This window comes from Solanum pennellii, chromosome 9 (genome assembly GCF_001406875.1).
Source record: "Solanum pennellii chromosome 9, SPENNV200".
Classification (NCBI taxonomy): Eukaryota; Viridiplantae; Streptophyta; class Magnoliopsida; order Solanales; family Solanaceae; genus Solanum; species Solanum pennellii.
In genome coordinates, this window is record NC_028645.1 from 32175448 (window position 1) to 32192557 (window position 17110).

A 17110-nucleotide genomic window follows, 5' to 3' on the forward strand; every position below is an offset into this window, starting at 1 on the left:
TGTATGTAGTAATCATTTTTCACTCTTTAATTTCATTTCCTAATCATTTTATTTCATTTCTCAGCTTCAAGTTCCTCAATGAAGTCGCTAATGAACGTTCTGTATATCAGAAGGTAACATTGGTCAGATTTTCTTATCCTAGATGGTCACATGTTCAACAAGCCATTTCTTTCCTAGAAATGTGTAGAGCATCAGGGAATTTAGAAGCCTTATACAGAAAAGGTGTGGTAATTATTCATATTTTTTGACTGTATTCACTTTTTTTATTTTGCATTTTACTGTGTTATTTCTTTTGTAGTATGACTTTTTCAACCGTAGCAATCCAACTGCATTGGAAATGATTAATCAAGCAGCAGACGGTGGTCATAGTGGAGAAAAGTATGCTCTTGCCATAATGTCAATCTTCAATGACGGTGAATCCATGAGTGAAGGCTTAATGTTCATTGGCAACATGAAAAAAATTGAGCCACTAAAAGTCACAACATGTCGAAATCATTTGGAAATATTTTAGGTGGAATATGGGTGCCAGGAACTCATTTATTGGGAGGAAGACCCATTTGTTGCGCTGTTCATTAATTTGAGCGAATCAGTCGCAAGAATGATTTTTCCTAGAGAAGACACTATAATGAAGATGATAGTCATTGTGATTTATGTAGGTGTGATATAGAACTAGATTATCTAGTTAATTTTTTGCCTCATATGAGGGATTAATCAAATTGTCATATGTGGCAACATATGTAAAGAACTTGTAAATTCATGGTGAAAAATATTGTCCTTCTTTGTTTTGCAATGATTTTTGAATTTGGTCATTATCTCTAAATAAAAAGTGTGGTTTATTTTGAACAAATTTATATATGTCAACATATGAAAATTATGTGTGACATTTTACAACAGAAAATTGCATATGTCACAACATATGTCAGTTATATGTTAGATATTACAACATGACGTATATGTACCAACATATGTCAATTATTTGTTAGATAGTACAACAGAATATTGCATATGTTGCAACATATGTCAAATAATTTTTTTAAAAAAATTATGCATCTGTCCCAATATATTTTTTTAAAAAAATGATTACTTGTAAGTGTTGTCAACAATCAATCAATCAATAACTACTGTAAATGAAATAGGTTTAATAAATAAAAAAATTACGACTTTTCAATTTTTTACCCTTTTTTGAAAAGTCATCTCTTCTCTTGCAACTTTTCAAATTTCTTGGCATTTTATAAGAAAGCAACAGAATGGAGGGAGAAGTCAAAAGTTGTCTTCTCTTCGTCTTCATTTAATTTTCTAAAAAATGATTTTAGCTAGAAAAAAACTTCATGGAGTCCCCTCCGAGGGAACTACTAATTGATATAATTGAAAGGGTTGCTTCCTACTCCCTACAAGGTTTAATGAGGGTTAAATTAGGGTATGTATGTATTAATCAATTTTGCTCTTTAATTTCATTTTCTAATTGTTTGATTTCATTTTCTAATTGTTTTATTTCATTTCTCAGTTCCAGGTTCCTCAATGAAGTCGATAATGAACGTTCTGTATATCAGAAGGTAACATTAGTCAGTGTTCCTTTTAAACCTAGACGGACTATGAATCATTAAACCATCTCTTTCATAGAAATGTGCATAACATCGGAGAACTTAGATGCATTATACATAAAAGTCATGTTAATTTTAACGTTTTTTGTATGTATTCACGTTTTCATCAATGCATTTTGTATTTTAAATGTGTTATTTCTTTTGTAGTTTTATTTTTTCAACTGTAATGATCCAACTGTATTGAGAATGGTTAAACAAGCAGCAGACTGTGGTCACAGTGGTGCAAAGTATATGCTTGCCGTAAATTCAATCTTTGAAAGTAGTGAATTCATGAGAGAAGTCTTGATATTCATTGCCAACATGAAAAATATCGTGTCAGTATTAGTGAGAAGATGTCGACACCATTTGCGATACATTTTAAATCAAATGTGGGTGCCAGAACCTAATTTGTTGGGAGAAAGACCCATTTGTTGCATTGTTCATCAACCCCATCAAGTCGCCCGCATGAATGGTAGGCTCAGGTGAAGCGATGATGAAAACGACATTCGTTGTGAATAGTGCAGTTGTGATTTAGCACTAGATTATCTAGTTAAATTTCTTTCTCATATATTGTGTGTGATTAATTTAATCTGTGGCAACATATGTACATAAACTTTAAAACATATGGTGAAAATGTTACCCTTTTGTCTTTTGTACTTATTTTTGGATTTGTTCTTTATAAAATATGTTTTTAGCGGTGTACTCGTTTTTACCATTCTTGAAATGTCATCTGTGGCAACATTTCAACAACCTCCTTCATTAATTACACCAACATCTTTCATTAATTACATCAACCGTCTTCATTAATTACAAGTCTTCAAACTTTATAATTTTTTCAAGAAAATTAAGTACTTGCAATTTTTCACATTCTTCAAAAGTATCTCTTCGTCTTCAGAAGTGTCTCTTCTTATTCATTACATTGGAATTACATTATTATATATATAATAATAACACCTATTAGGTCTTTTCATATAATTTTTTCCAAGATGGGAAGGAAGAATAAGAAATGTTCAAAAATGATACTGGGGAAACAAAATTACATTGAATCAATTCTGAGGGAACTAGTATTCTTATCGTTGAAAGGGTTGTTTCCTACTCTCTACAAGATTTAATGAGGGTTAAATTAAGGTATTTATGTATTAAACAATTTATGTTTTTAATTCAATTTTCTGATTATTTGATTTGATTTCTCAGTTTCAGGATCCTAAATGAAGTCGCTAATGAACCTTCTGTATATCAGAAGGTAAATTTGTGCAGCATTCCAGAGTTTATATGGTCGTCTTGATTTTTTCGAAGATGCACTCTAGCATATGGGGAAATTTAAAAGTCTTGTACAGAAAAGGTGTGGTAATTTTATTTTAATATTTTTCGTATGTATTCACGTTTTTATCAATGTATTTTGCATTTTAAATGTGTTATTTCTTCTGTAGTATGACTTTTTCAACAGTAGCGATTCAAATGGATTGGGAATGCTTAAGCAAGCAGCAGAAAGTGGCCACAATGGTGCAAAGTATATGCATGCCATAATTTCAATCTTCAAAGAAGGTGATCCATGAGAGAATGCATAATGAACATTGTTAACATGAATCCAGTAGGCCTCGGGAGATCTATACATGTTTTTTGATATAATTTACATGGAAGGTTGCACGAGGAACACAATAAGTTGGGAGAAAGACCAATTTGTTGCACTGCTCATCAATCCTCTTTCGCTTGATACCGTTGTGCCTTATGTTATGCTCATTTAGAAATAGATGAAGTACTTAAATTTCTAGATTAATTATTTTCATGTGTGACAATATTTTTCCATTCTTAAATCTCTCAATTCGTCGATTATCCCCTCCTTGATTTTTCATCTGTGCCAACATATGCAACTTCTATTGGCAAAATTGCAACAGACCTAACATATGTGGCAACACCTCACAAAACCATAGTCAAGACATTTCAATTCAACATCAACTATATATATAATATAAGTCATAATACATATTTAAACCTTAAGTATCTTTGTCATCCTAAACTCAACATCATTAGAGTACATTAGGCACACATCCCTTAAAACATAATACATAGGTAATAATAAAAGACTTTACAGTAAACCATAGGTACGAAATCCTTGGACTTAAGGATTCCTTTTCTTGAGCTTGGGAACCACATATCAAGCTCCTCAGCCTTAAAGACATCCTTTCAGCATTTATAACCTACACTTTGTGTAAAAAAATAGAGAAGAATGGAGTTAGTACAAGAATGCACTAAATATGACAACCATGCAAAAACATGCATTTAAAAGGGACATTTTACTTGAAATCATGCATTATGCCTTTGTGAAATCTTCATAAAACTTGATAACATAGCATTTATACAATTCACATACTTCATATAGTCATATTCAATGGTCATATATCGTAGAAAATCACATATATCATTTAAGGCATTTTAGAGTCACATTACAGTAAGCATACTAACTTTACAGTGAACTCCTATCCTTATAGTGAACTTCTTTTCTTTACTTCATTAACCTCTCAAGTAACCGTCAAGTGATACTTGGTGCAATGCATCACCTTTAGGCCATAAGGAATTATACATATAACCTACACAGCCAACACATACCATCATAGAAGTATAGCACACCACAAGACACCTTCAAGTCAAGATCATAAGCACATTACGGTGAACTCTATTCACTTTGCACATATACTAATTTCACTTAAGACCTTACTCACAATCCCAATCTAAGTCTACTAGTGCAACGTACATGTGAAGCCCCATAACCTCATACATACTTAGTAAACCTATAATGAGACCACAAGATTTAACATATCCTTCATATACCAAACACAATACTAAGTAAACGACATACACTTCAAATAGAACCTTAGCCACATAGTCATATTAGAACTTCATATCATGCATATCATCACAGCATGTAGACACTAACACAATGTCATGCAAGAGAACCCTAAACATATGCACGTACATTAGACCACCTTCCTAGGACTCCCTTAGATAGATACTTGTGCAATGTCTAGGTGGGTTCATTACTTCCACCTATCCTAAGTATCTTCCCTTAGGTTATGCTAGTTAGGGTCCTTTACTTTACTTTACTTCCATTGTTCATTTTACTTTAGGGAAACTATAGTCTCAACCGACACTAAGTCCATGAGTGTTAAACATGAAATTTTGTATTGTAGAGCCTTACACCAATGGAAGGTGTTCTTACCTAGCCAAGGTAGAACATTAACACATGCTAGCATACTAAGTGAATTCACTTGCTAGATCCTATGTGACAAGCATAGTTTATGGAACTAAGAGATATACATAACACCCTACATGCTTATTAGCATTGGAGCCTCATCTCATGAGAAACCACGGGTGAATCTTCCTCAAGGAAAGTCAACACCTCATGTGGAACGTTAGGTGAATGTTCCTCCAAGGGAACTCAACACCTTATAAGAACCAATGGTGAATCTTCCTCCAAGGGAAGCCAACACCTCTCGTTGTCAAGTTCACTCGGTGCTAAGCTAAGTTCCCTTTATTGAAAAGCCTTTATTACATTATTTCATAAAACATAGGCTTAGGATATTGACTCCTCATATGATTATCTCATAGCATTTTCAAGCACCTATCTAGTTTAGGATACTCTTGAGAACACCTTTCAAGTGTCACTCTATTGACTAGATCATTATTCACGTGTGTTTGTGTATACATATATGTGAGCAAACCTTTCATATAACACCTTTAGACCACACATGTTCATACTTCATTTCATCCATGCATAAGTGTACAAGTGTAACTATCTGATCAATCCTTTCATATAAACCTATTTAGACAAAAGGTATAATCATACTTCATCATACAATATACTTCACATTATAGCTTATAAGACATGTTCATAGCAACTCATGCATTCATATTCATGTACTTAGAAAACCAACCTAGGAATTATCCTATCAAGGTACACATGTGCAATGCATAGACAAGGTCCCATACCCTTGCCCATACTAGTACACCTATCAAGTCATCCTAGTTAATGATACATCCCATGCTTTCATACGCATAAGATTTACATGCATAGTAGTGAACATTAGTGAATATGAGAATACCTTTCATTAGACACTATAATATTATACTACTTCTAAGCATGCATGAAGTGTGAGTGTGTGTACATTGGTCAACATGATCACATAATGGATATCAACAACACATTGAAGCAGCCACCCTCTTAAGACCATAATGCACCATCAAACATATGTCACACATCACATACTAGCATAGGAGACAAGACAACTTGACATTGCATCCAAAACTCCTAACATTAGATAATCGAACATGCATATAGGGGTACATAGGTAAGGGATAATTAACCATTATAACTCATCAATGGTAGCACCTACACCATTACCCAACATAGTCATTCAGATGGCTATAACATTAGCAATACAACCTACATCATAAACTAGCATAGAAGACTAGGCATGCTTCACATAGTGTGATCATCATAACACGACACTCATATAACATCAATTTGCCTTCAAGGCCATTATCAACACATATATATATATTGACAAGAAATAAACACCACCACTATAAGTGGACCATATCACACAATTCCATATAAGGCCAAACATCTAGCAATTCTATAGAAGAGTTGAGAGAATAGGGTCAACTTACAATTCTTCCAAGCTTTGATTCATCATTGATCAATTCCAATAATTCAAAATTAATACATGTATAAAACATTAGCGAAAATTACCATTACATAAACGAAATTTGACTTCAAACATCATGGTTTCAAGATCACATTAGGTACACTACTTCATCAAGTCTATAAAAAATAGAGGAATCTAGATCAATTTACCCAATCCCTAAACATTTATCATCATTGATCATTCATCAACAATTAATATTAAATTCACATGAATAACAATAGTAATAGGCAATTCAACATAATTGAAACATAATTCAATCAATATAAGTCAAGATCACAAGACCCACATTATAGGACAATTTGAGAATTTAGGAGGATCATGAGTTCATCATGAAATTGGATTGAAATTCATCTTAAAAATAGTAGATAATCATTAATTATCATAAACCTGCTTTTGAAATCAATTTGAGAAAGAACCCATGGCGAGATTGAAAATTGGGAATTTTGGTCTTTGAATCACATTTGAAAATCCTTGATTGACTCCTTAGATGAATAGATAATTAAGGATGAAGGATCACCATACTTTTTTTATTGAATACACATGAGAAATTTGAGAAGAAACCATGAAAAATCTAGCCCCTAGCTTGAACTTGAGTTTTTCCTCCAATGGAGGTTTGAGAGAATTTAGAGAAGAAGAGAGTTTTGAGATTTTTTATTTTCTTATTAGGTGTTGGGGATTTGACTTGGGAAAGGGGTTAAATAAGTCTTAAAAACTGTCAATAACCGTCTCCCAGTATTACCAAAGCACCCCCACACTTATTTAGACTTTTAGACTTGTCAAACTCAGCTTCTATTTTCAAAATCTTCGTCGAGGAACAAGTCTGCGATGCGGAGCTGTTCCCGCATGTTTTTTTAAAATAAATTTTGGGACAATTGAGTCTGTGTTGTGTCTGCGACTCGGAACAATTTCTTGACCTATGATGGACCAAGTCTGCGACGCGGACCTATTTCACCAAGGAACAAACGCTGCTGTCATGGGCAGCTTGTTAGCCCCAGGTTGGGTCCTCCACACAGACCCTTTGGTTGGTCCTTGGGGAGTTTTTCCCGAATTTTTTCACCTCAAATACTCTCGTATATATTTTAGTAACCTATCCTATAAATTTGAGCATCAAAAAACACATAAAATATACCAAGACATACTAGAATGCACAAGCACGTTTCAATGGCTAACTTTTGAACGTCTCGGACGTTCGACCTCCAAATCACTTCAATTAAAGTATACATACTTTAAAACACTTATGTAACTTATTTTAAACCTTTTTATACACATGTGAGGCTCTAATCACCTTAATTCATTTTGAGGGTCCTTACAAAGCTAATGTTGGTGTCTTTTTTTATATTATTAAGCATTACCAAGAACAATATTGTAGAGGATGGAAAATTCTTATGTAGTTGTGTACAACCATTAAAATTATCATAGTTGTGAAAATTAATAAACGTAGTTTTGCATTCCTGATCCAACATTCTTATGTAGTTGCTATATATGATCCATATGTGTTGCTACAGATTTCTCAAATGTAGCACTTTTTGACCATTTGAGGTATATGTTGCTATATATGAGACCTATGTTGCTATATATGTCACATATGTTGCTCCAGATGCCTCAAATGTTGCAATGTTTGACAATTTGAGGCCTATGTTGCTACATATGTCACCTACGTTGCTACAAATGCCTCAAATATTGAAACATATCAGCCTTATATAGAAATTTTTGACAATTTGAGGCATATGTTGCTACATGTCACATATGTTGCTATAGATGAACCTTATGTAGAAATGTTTGACAATTTGAGGCATATGTCGCTACATATGAGACATGATACATAAGAGAACTATCCATATCACATACTATGTACTTACACTCAATATAAGATAAAATAACATCAATGATAAAATAATACATTATCTTTGATTACAAACACATTGTCAAGGCTTTAAGCTCCGAGATACTATCTCATAAGCCCAAAAGCATTGCATTTAATTAACTAGATTGTCACAGAACAGGGTTTTAGGAGGTTGAATCTCTGTCCCGCTAATCAAATGTTCAATGTATACTAGCGAATATGACCCGCATGCCTCTCCCGTTCATTTTATACCATTGGTTCCAATCGACCTTTAAATTCCCATGGTTCATTGAGAAAATCATCTGGCAAATGCTTCATTATTCCACTTTGCTTCAATAGATTGGGCAGAAACTCAAAGACATGTTGTATATATGTCAAAAACTCGGCATGTTCCATACCCATCAACTAGCAGTCATAAACATTCATGCGACCCTCATGCAAGAGTATCTCAAGAGTCACAAAACGGGTTCTGTTCAGGTTCATGACTGTCAAAATAATTTTTTTCACCAATCCAATCCATCCCTCTAGGAAATGGCCTAATGGACTTGACATAGTCAATCATATCTTCATCCCATTCAAAATCATTTACCAATTGTTTAAGGCTTCTGCCACCAACTGTTGCCTCACTCTAACACTTCGAAAAATCTAAGACGTGTTCTAGAGCAAAACGTAGGTGTCAAAGGGTTTAAACACTGTTTTAAGGTCTATTTTAATGTATATTAGTCATTAAAGAGGTTTAGAAATAAAAACATCAAGGAACGTCCATGACGTCCGGAAACCAGTTCAATAAGGTGTTAGTGTACCTCAGCCTATTTGACTAAATTTTAGGAGTCGGAAATTGGTGAAAATTGGTGGAAGGGTGTCTAACACGTATTAGAGTTAGTTCATTATTGAAACGTATGGGCACGACTCCCCAAGGACCAACTAAGGTCCCTTGAGGAAGACCCTTGCGTTTGGGTCGAAGACAACCCAAGGCAGTATGCATTAATGACTTGTCATCAACGGACCGTGTTCCAATCGACAGGGCATCAATTGCTTCCTCCGATGGAAACTTAAAATATTTGGCCAAGGGCCTGTTTTGACAAGTCTCTGAACACAACGACGTACCAACAGGACGGTTGGTCCCATGGTTTGTTGATTGACACTAGAGGCATCGACGTGGTCTCGTTGGTGAGTGACCTGTTTTGCTGCTCGTTTTAAGTTGGGTTGAGCTAATTAAATAGGTGTTTAATTAATTACTTAGGGGTTTAGGGAAGCCTAATTAAGTTAATTAACAAACTATGTAAAGACCCTAACCTAATTAGACTAACCTAACTCTCATAATTCACAAAACCCAAACTCTCTTTCTTCTCTCTTCTTTCTCTCTCCCGAGTTGAAGAACACCATAGAAGACAAGTTCAAGGTGGGTTTTAGGGATGTAATCACCAAGGTTTATCCATAAATCTTCATCAAACATTAAGGTATGGGATTCCTTTCACCTATGGGACCTCTTTCCCCAAAAGATTCCATCAATTTGATTTCAAAAGTATGAAATTCATGTGGGCCTTTTCCAAACTCGAAATTGATCTTGTGAATTGCTTTATTTATGATTTATTTTGGATATTATGAATAAATTAATATTTATTATAACTCAATTATGTTATTTCTTGATGGATTGGTCTAGTTTGTAGAAGATGACATTTTCCCTTTAACCCTAGGTTGTGATCTTGAATTTAATTGTATATTATTGTTGCAATTGGTTTGGTTATTGTGTGGATTACAATACTGTTATCATGATAATCATGAGTAGATTATGATATATTGTAGTCCAATTATGCTAGTTCTTGAGTAATTAACCTAGATTGTGAAGTAGGTTGTTAACTTGATCTAAGCCTCTAATTCTAGGCTATGAACTAGTGGTGAGTTTTTGTATAATGATTAAATTGGCCTTGTTATCATGTTTGTTACTATTATATGATGAGATTACACCCATTTTTTCGTTGAGTTTGAGGGTTGATGGTAAGGCCTTGAGGTTGGCTTATGAAGGAGACTTAGTAAGTCTTGTGATCCCTATTCTTTACTTCAATTGTGGTTACTTGTGATTAAGTGATGATGTTGCATTGAAGTATACCTTATATTAGGATTGATAAGTTTGGTATGATGTTGAATTGAAATGCCTTGACTATGGTTTTGTGAGGTGTTGTCTAAGATATAAATGTTATAAGAATGGTGATAACTACTAATGTGCCTTATCATGAATGATTATGTAAATGTGCTAACCTCACTTATATGAATTGTAATGAAAGGACAACACTTATGCAATTCTTATTGTTATTATGATGATGATTATATAAGGGATAGACACTATAACCTACATTAAGCTATGATGATTAATAAATACGTTAAAGACATTTCAAATGGGACTTTATCTTAGCACCGAGTGAACTAGAGTGAGGGGTGTCCCTTCCCACATAGGGAAGGTAAGATCACTAATGTACTCTTAAGATTGGAGACTATGATGCATGTAGCATAAATAGGGTCCCAACTATATCTCCTAGTGCTTGAACTATGTTGCCACATAGGAATACTAGCTAGTGGATCCACGTAGTTGCTATGTTCATGTTATGGTACTACCTTGGCAAGTAGTCTGCCTTCTTTCGATGTAGGCTTCTATGACACCGGATTTCACATTAGATCATGTGGTCTATGTTGGTTAGGGAAAGATGTTCCCAATAGGTTAAATGAAGTAATTAATGAACTACAACTAGGGTGACCTAGAGGGTTTAGCTTAGTCTAGGTAAGGGTATGGGACTCTACCTATAAATTGCACTAGTTAGACTTGAAGGGAGTCATAGGAGGTTCTTCTTATGTATGTATATTCTTATAAATGTAAATGATGATAATGTGATGATCTTACATGTAAATGACACTATGTGATGTTGGTTACTCTTATGAACATGTATTTGGTCTATATTGTTAAAGTATGATATTATTTACTCTTAATGATATGTTATGTGGATTTGGACATTGGTTATGGTTCTTGCTAGGTTGACTTAATTAAGTAAGGTTCTTTGCTTAGTTATTTCACAAGTGGACTTAATGAGGGTCATGAGTAATGATCTTGCTTTGTTATAATGTGATGAACTCTTATTCATGCTTGTGATGTTATGACTTGAGGATAGAGTTGTATTTGGTTATTGGTTCAAGTATGTTGATATGTATGTGACTTGATTAGATTTAGGGTGGTTTAGTCTTGTATAGTACATGGTATTGACTGGATAAATATGCATTAATGACTTGTATTGGTTCTTGAATGTGAATAAGGCTTTCCAAATGTAAATAGCATGTTTTAATGAAATGTCCCTTTTTAGCATGATTTGACATTATATGTGCATATGGTCTCATACTTAGTACATGTGATGTGATAACCCTATTTTCTCCCTTTTCCACAACATTTTAGGTTTCGGCCGTTGAAGGGATTTTGAGACGACTTTGAAGAAGACTTGATATTTCTCAATCATCCAAGTTGGGTAGGTCCTCACTTTTCAAGGGAAACACTAATATCCAGCTTATAAAGTTGTTTTAGCTTTAAGATTTCATGTTCTTCCCTTTTCAATTGAATACGAATTGTATAGCCTATATGTGGCTTTATTACATTGATGTATGGGATATGCCAATTGATATACTCTTGTTTTTAGATGGTTATGAGATGAGACACTCTTTTAAGACTATGTTAAGTATCTTATATATCTATGTGCAATAAAAGTAGAAGACTATGTAATATTCTTATACGAAGGATCTACGTGTACTTGATATGAATATATATTATGTGTATGTAGAAGTCTATGTAAACCTCAATGTAAAAGTAATGAAAAGTTTTAGATTTTTCCGCATTTTACCTATGAATGTAATGATGTAATCTAAGAGGCTACTCTTAGTCCTCAAAGAGGACGACGACGCCCGTTACGTCTAGGGGGTGCTTCCCGGATGTGACACTCACGCTCAGTTCTTTATATTTTTTTAGGAAGTTGGTATAGTAGTTGAGATCCAGCATTCTATCTTTGCAATCATAGTAAACCGAGAATGTCTCATGCCTCTGAAGCATTAGGTTAAGGATTTCATCACTATACTGAAATAAAAATAATATTGAAGAATAAAGAAGAGTATTCATTGAAAATATAAAACAAACGTGCATTATAATTGAAGGATTACCCAGTATTCCCACCAAACATCCGTGTTTGTTATGTTCCTGAAATCTTGCCCTTTAAAAACATGCATACCATATTGTATTTGAACATCCTTTGCACTCGTCAGACTCAACAGTTTGGTTCTTTCTGCTACAGTCGCACACTTGTAAATATTTAACTTTTTGTACTCCTTCACTTTATCTATTACATCCATTGGCAATTCTCCAAACATCTTCTTCTTCATATTTTGTTCTATATTTATTTGTTCTGGTCAATCTGAATGACTCATATGTCTTATAGTTTGAATTACTATATTTTTTATTTTCAATATATATTTTTTATTTCCAATATGAATCTCGGTATCTATTGAGAAAATCAAATCAATGAAGCAAAAGCGATAGATATAAGCATATTCAAAAAATCACGTAGTAATCTTTTTTTTAACATTCCCAAGAAGTAAACCATTGACAGTAGTTCCACGGGTGCTAGTTTGATGTAAACCTTTAGAAGTAATTCATCAAATTGGTTAAATCTAAAATAATAACATACTCTTTATTTAATATGATCCCACTATACATATCGATATACATATAGATTACCGACTACATTTCAGCCATGTAAAGATCCTGATCTATTTGAAAATTGCATGAATTGATATATCCATATATCATGTTTCTGCGGGCATAAGTGTTTTTTCCTGTATGTTCGGTGGAAATCACATGTTATACTATATTCCAATAAATAGATATTTGTGCTATGATACAAGTCCAAGTTTTCAAAAAAAAATGGATGAGATTGGTCCCAGCGGATCTAATGCAGGAAGGTTTCTTGTCCCATGAGTGGGTTCTCGATTTTTTTAATGAATCCCCTTTCATATGATTGGAGTTGTCGGTATATTGGGCACTGCTTTTCTATGCGCCATTCATGGTGCTACCGTAGAAAATACATTATTTGAAAATAGTGATGGTGCAAATACATTCCGTGCTTTTAACCCAACTCAAGCTGAAGAAACTTATTCAATAGTCACCGCTAACCACTTTTGGTCCCAAATCTTTGGGGTTGCTTTTTCCAATAGACTTGACAAAGGATTTTTTCCTCATCATGGTCGGGTGGAGTATATGAATGTCGAACATTCTTTGATAGAATTCCCTTGACCCCCCTCTTGTTTTTAAATTCATTGACAGCTTGACTCAATGTTTGAAGATATATGATAGGATCTTCGTCTTATTTCATGCACTTCTCACAAAGAAAGCCACAACATCTTCTACAAGAGGTAGCCCCTTGGTCTTGTCCAGCATCAACACCAACACCAACACCAGCACCAACACCCGCATCAACACCAGCACCAACATCAATACAACCACAATCAAACCCAACTAATGCATTAACAACTCTGTCTCTTTTGATGGTTGTTGCTCTAGCCAATTCCATTTTAAATCTATCCACAATAGGTTCAAAAATGGTTTTAACCAACCCTAAGTAATTAGATATGACATTTGCAATTCCTTTTCTATTGGTACAAGTCATGGATGCACTACCTAAAATTATAAAAATGAGTCATCTGTAAAAATATTTGGGTCATATGTTGCAACAAATGTCACATGTTGCTACAGATGGGTGGTATGTTGCCACAAATAAGCCATATGTCGCTACAGATAGGTGATATGTTGCTTTATAGGTTGACACATATGGACATCTATAGCAACATTTATGTCACATTTTGCAACATATGAATCATCTGTAGCAACATAAGAGTGTAATAGACTAATAATTTACTGCATCAAGAGGAGGGTTATAAAGATGTGGAACATGCCATCTTTGGTAGATTTTTTTTTATCTCAACTATCTCAATATCCTTGGAGAGGAGATTTGTTCTTCTGCAATTACTTGATGGGTCAAATGAGGAATGACTTCAAATGCCCAAGCCTATAAAAAAAATAAAACATATCACAAATCAAATGTTGAATTATTCAATATAATATAAAAATATTAAGAACATTTAGCTTTACTATGAAAACCCATGTAAAGCCAAACAAGTTACTGGACTTTGATCCTAAAGGTTTCAACAAGAATTTGAGAGTTAATTCAAAGCTCTCATGACCCCAAGGATATGTTGAAAGTCTCAATCCTGACAGGAATTCACCCATTTAAGCAGTATGTTGTTGTTGATATCTATAGCCAAAAGTATATTATGTGTAAAACAAAATAGCACAATGACTCTTTGTGCTTCCTTGCTGTATCCTCGTGTTCCAACAAATATATTAAGTCAGAATTTTTGAAGCTTTTACCAACAAGGTACATCAAGTCCTGCTCCTTAGTTGACAGTGATTGTTGTCCTGCTTCTTCTTATACTTTTTTCTGTCTTTTCCATGATTCTTTTTTGACAATGTATTCAGGGACGGGCTCAGGAGGAGGATGACATTTTAATCCTGTAAGTATGACAAACTCTCTTCTGCCAAAGAAGACTGGCATGCCAGAATAATTAATTACAATCTCATCCTTATTTTCGTTATTTTGAAGAATAAACCTTCTTTTCACAAGTTCATAAACCATGGTCATTTGAAAACATGGAGTTGTATCATCGGATAAATAAAGAAAATGATCAAAATAATTATTTCTAAAAAAATCTTCCAAATGTTTTCTCTTGACGATAGCCTTGAAGTTGTTGAAAGATTTTGCCATGACTAACCTAATAATGCTATCACCATTAGCATTAGGCTGCAGATGCACAGAGAAAGTGCTGCAATTATAATTTAATCACATCATCACCAGTAGCACTGCAAACTTCATGAAGTTCTTGTTCTTCTTCATCAACTTTATTTATTTTTTCTTCTTCTTGGTCAACTACTTCTCTATTTTTTCCTTTCTTCTCTATCAACTACTTTTATATTTTTTCCTTATTCACCCTAAACTTCTTTTTGTTTTTTCTCTTCTTCCTCAACTACTTCTGCTCTTTCTCCATCATCAACAACTTCATTTTTTTTCTTTTTTTTTCTTCATATTCTTTTTGAAAAATTCTAGTTCTACTTGAGAAGAAGAAACTGCTTCAGATGCAAGTTATTCTAAAATAGTGGTATTTTCATTCCTCTTCCTAGGAGTTTTAGACCTAACCTTCTTCTGGATCTTTGTTGTGTCAGTAGTATCAATATTTTTTTTTGAAAGGAGTCATTATATTTGTACCCCTCGTATCTGCAACCACAAAAATAAAAATTTTGAATGCCACACATGAGCTATAAATGAAGTCTTTTGAAATACACAACAACACAAACAACAAATACGATCCAATGCCTCACATGAACCAACAAACAAACCACAAAACGCTCCCTAAACCCTATCCAAAGAACTACAAATGAAGCCTTTTGAACTACAAGTGATAAAAACCACTAAAAATAGGGCAAACAAGTAAGCATTTCAAACCCTAATTAAATATTACTTGAGAAGCTATCAACGATAAGCTAGAAATGATGAGGATAACGACGCCTTCCTGTAGAATAGAATCGCAACATATTACCACTGATATTTTAGAAAATATCGCAACAACAATGATATGTGAAGGAAGAAATAGTGGAACGAGAGGAACGAGAGAAAAAGGAAACAAGAGAAATGAAAATTGAAGTTAGTAAAAATAAATAATATTTGGAATATGAAACGACTTTCATAGAAGAGATGAGAGAGGATAAAGGGAAAATGAAGGGACAATTGTATTAAAGTTGTTCAAATTTTTTTTTTTTTTGAATTTTGACAATTCAAAGTGTGACATATGTTGCCAAATATATACGTTCTGTTGGGGCACATACCACCTTTTTGTGACATATGTTATATAGTATAATGTCGCCACATATCTCCTTTATGTGACATATCATACCACATATCTCCTTTCTGTGAAATATGTTGCCACGTGTATCCTTTTTGTTGGTACACATACAGATAATTATGTGGTATTTTTTACAACAAAAGTTATATATGTTGCCACAAACACCACATTTTATCCTTTCCACCATAATTGACATTTGTTCCAACAAAATCTAAATAATCATAAAAACCATTTATATTAATATTATCAGCAAAAATTAGCATTTCGCCAATTATTTTATACAACTTATCAACAAAAAGGTAATTTACAATGATATACATAACCACCTATCTAATCAATGGTGGTAACCAAAACATTTTCATCGATCTTTGTTTTTTTAGGTCTAGGCTTCTGTGGGTCTTCATTGTTACTAACATAGTCATTCCGAGTCTTTAAAATCCCATAATTCCATAGGAGTGAAGATCTCATGCAATGGTTTTCAACACTAAGTCTACAAGATGGTACTTCGAATCCATCACTCAAGAACTCAACGTATGCATCAACAAAAAATCCACAATCTCTGCATGGTATATCATCAATTAGAAAATATAATAAGATAACATTTTGATAGTCGTAAGACAAAAGAATAATGTGATACTTACAGACTACTGCTTTCTTGTTGGGCAATACCAGTAACATGTATGACTTCGAATGGGTGAGATTTGTTCTTTCCTTGGTAACATTCAAGAACTAACCAGTTCATTCGCTCTTTTTGCTCAAATAATCCGCTTAACTCAAGGTACTTTGGCAACATTGTACACAACTTTTGAATCTCAGAGGATAATTTTCTGTTAGACCTAGATGAGGACATCGAATCATACACTTTTATGCACCTTTACTTCAATGCAACAACTTCAAAGACCCAATGAAAGTCCCCATTACTATTTATAGGGACATAAACATCATCTGTGAAGTGCCAAGGTAGTTCACAAGCTATACCAAACACTTTCATAGTGCCAACG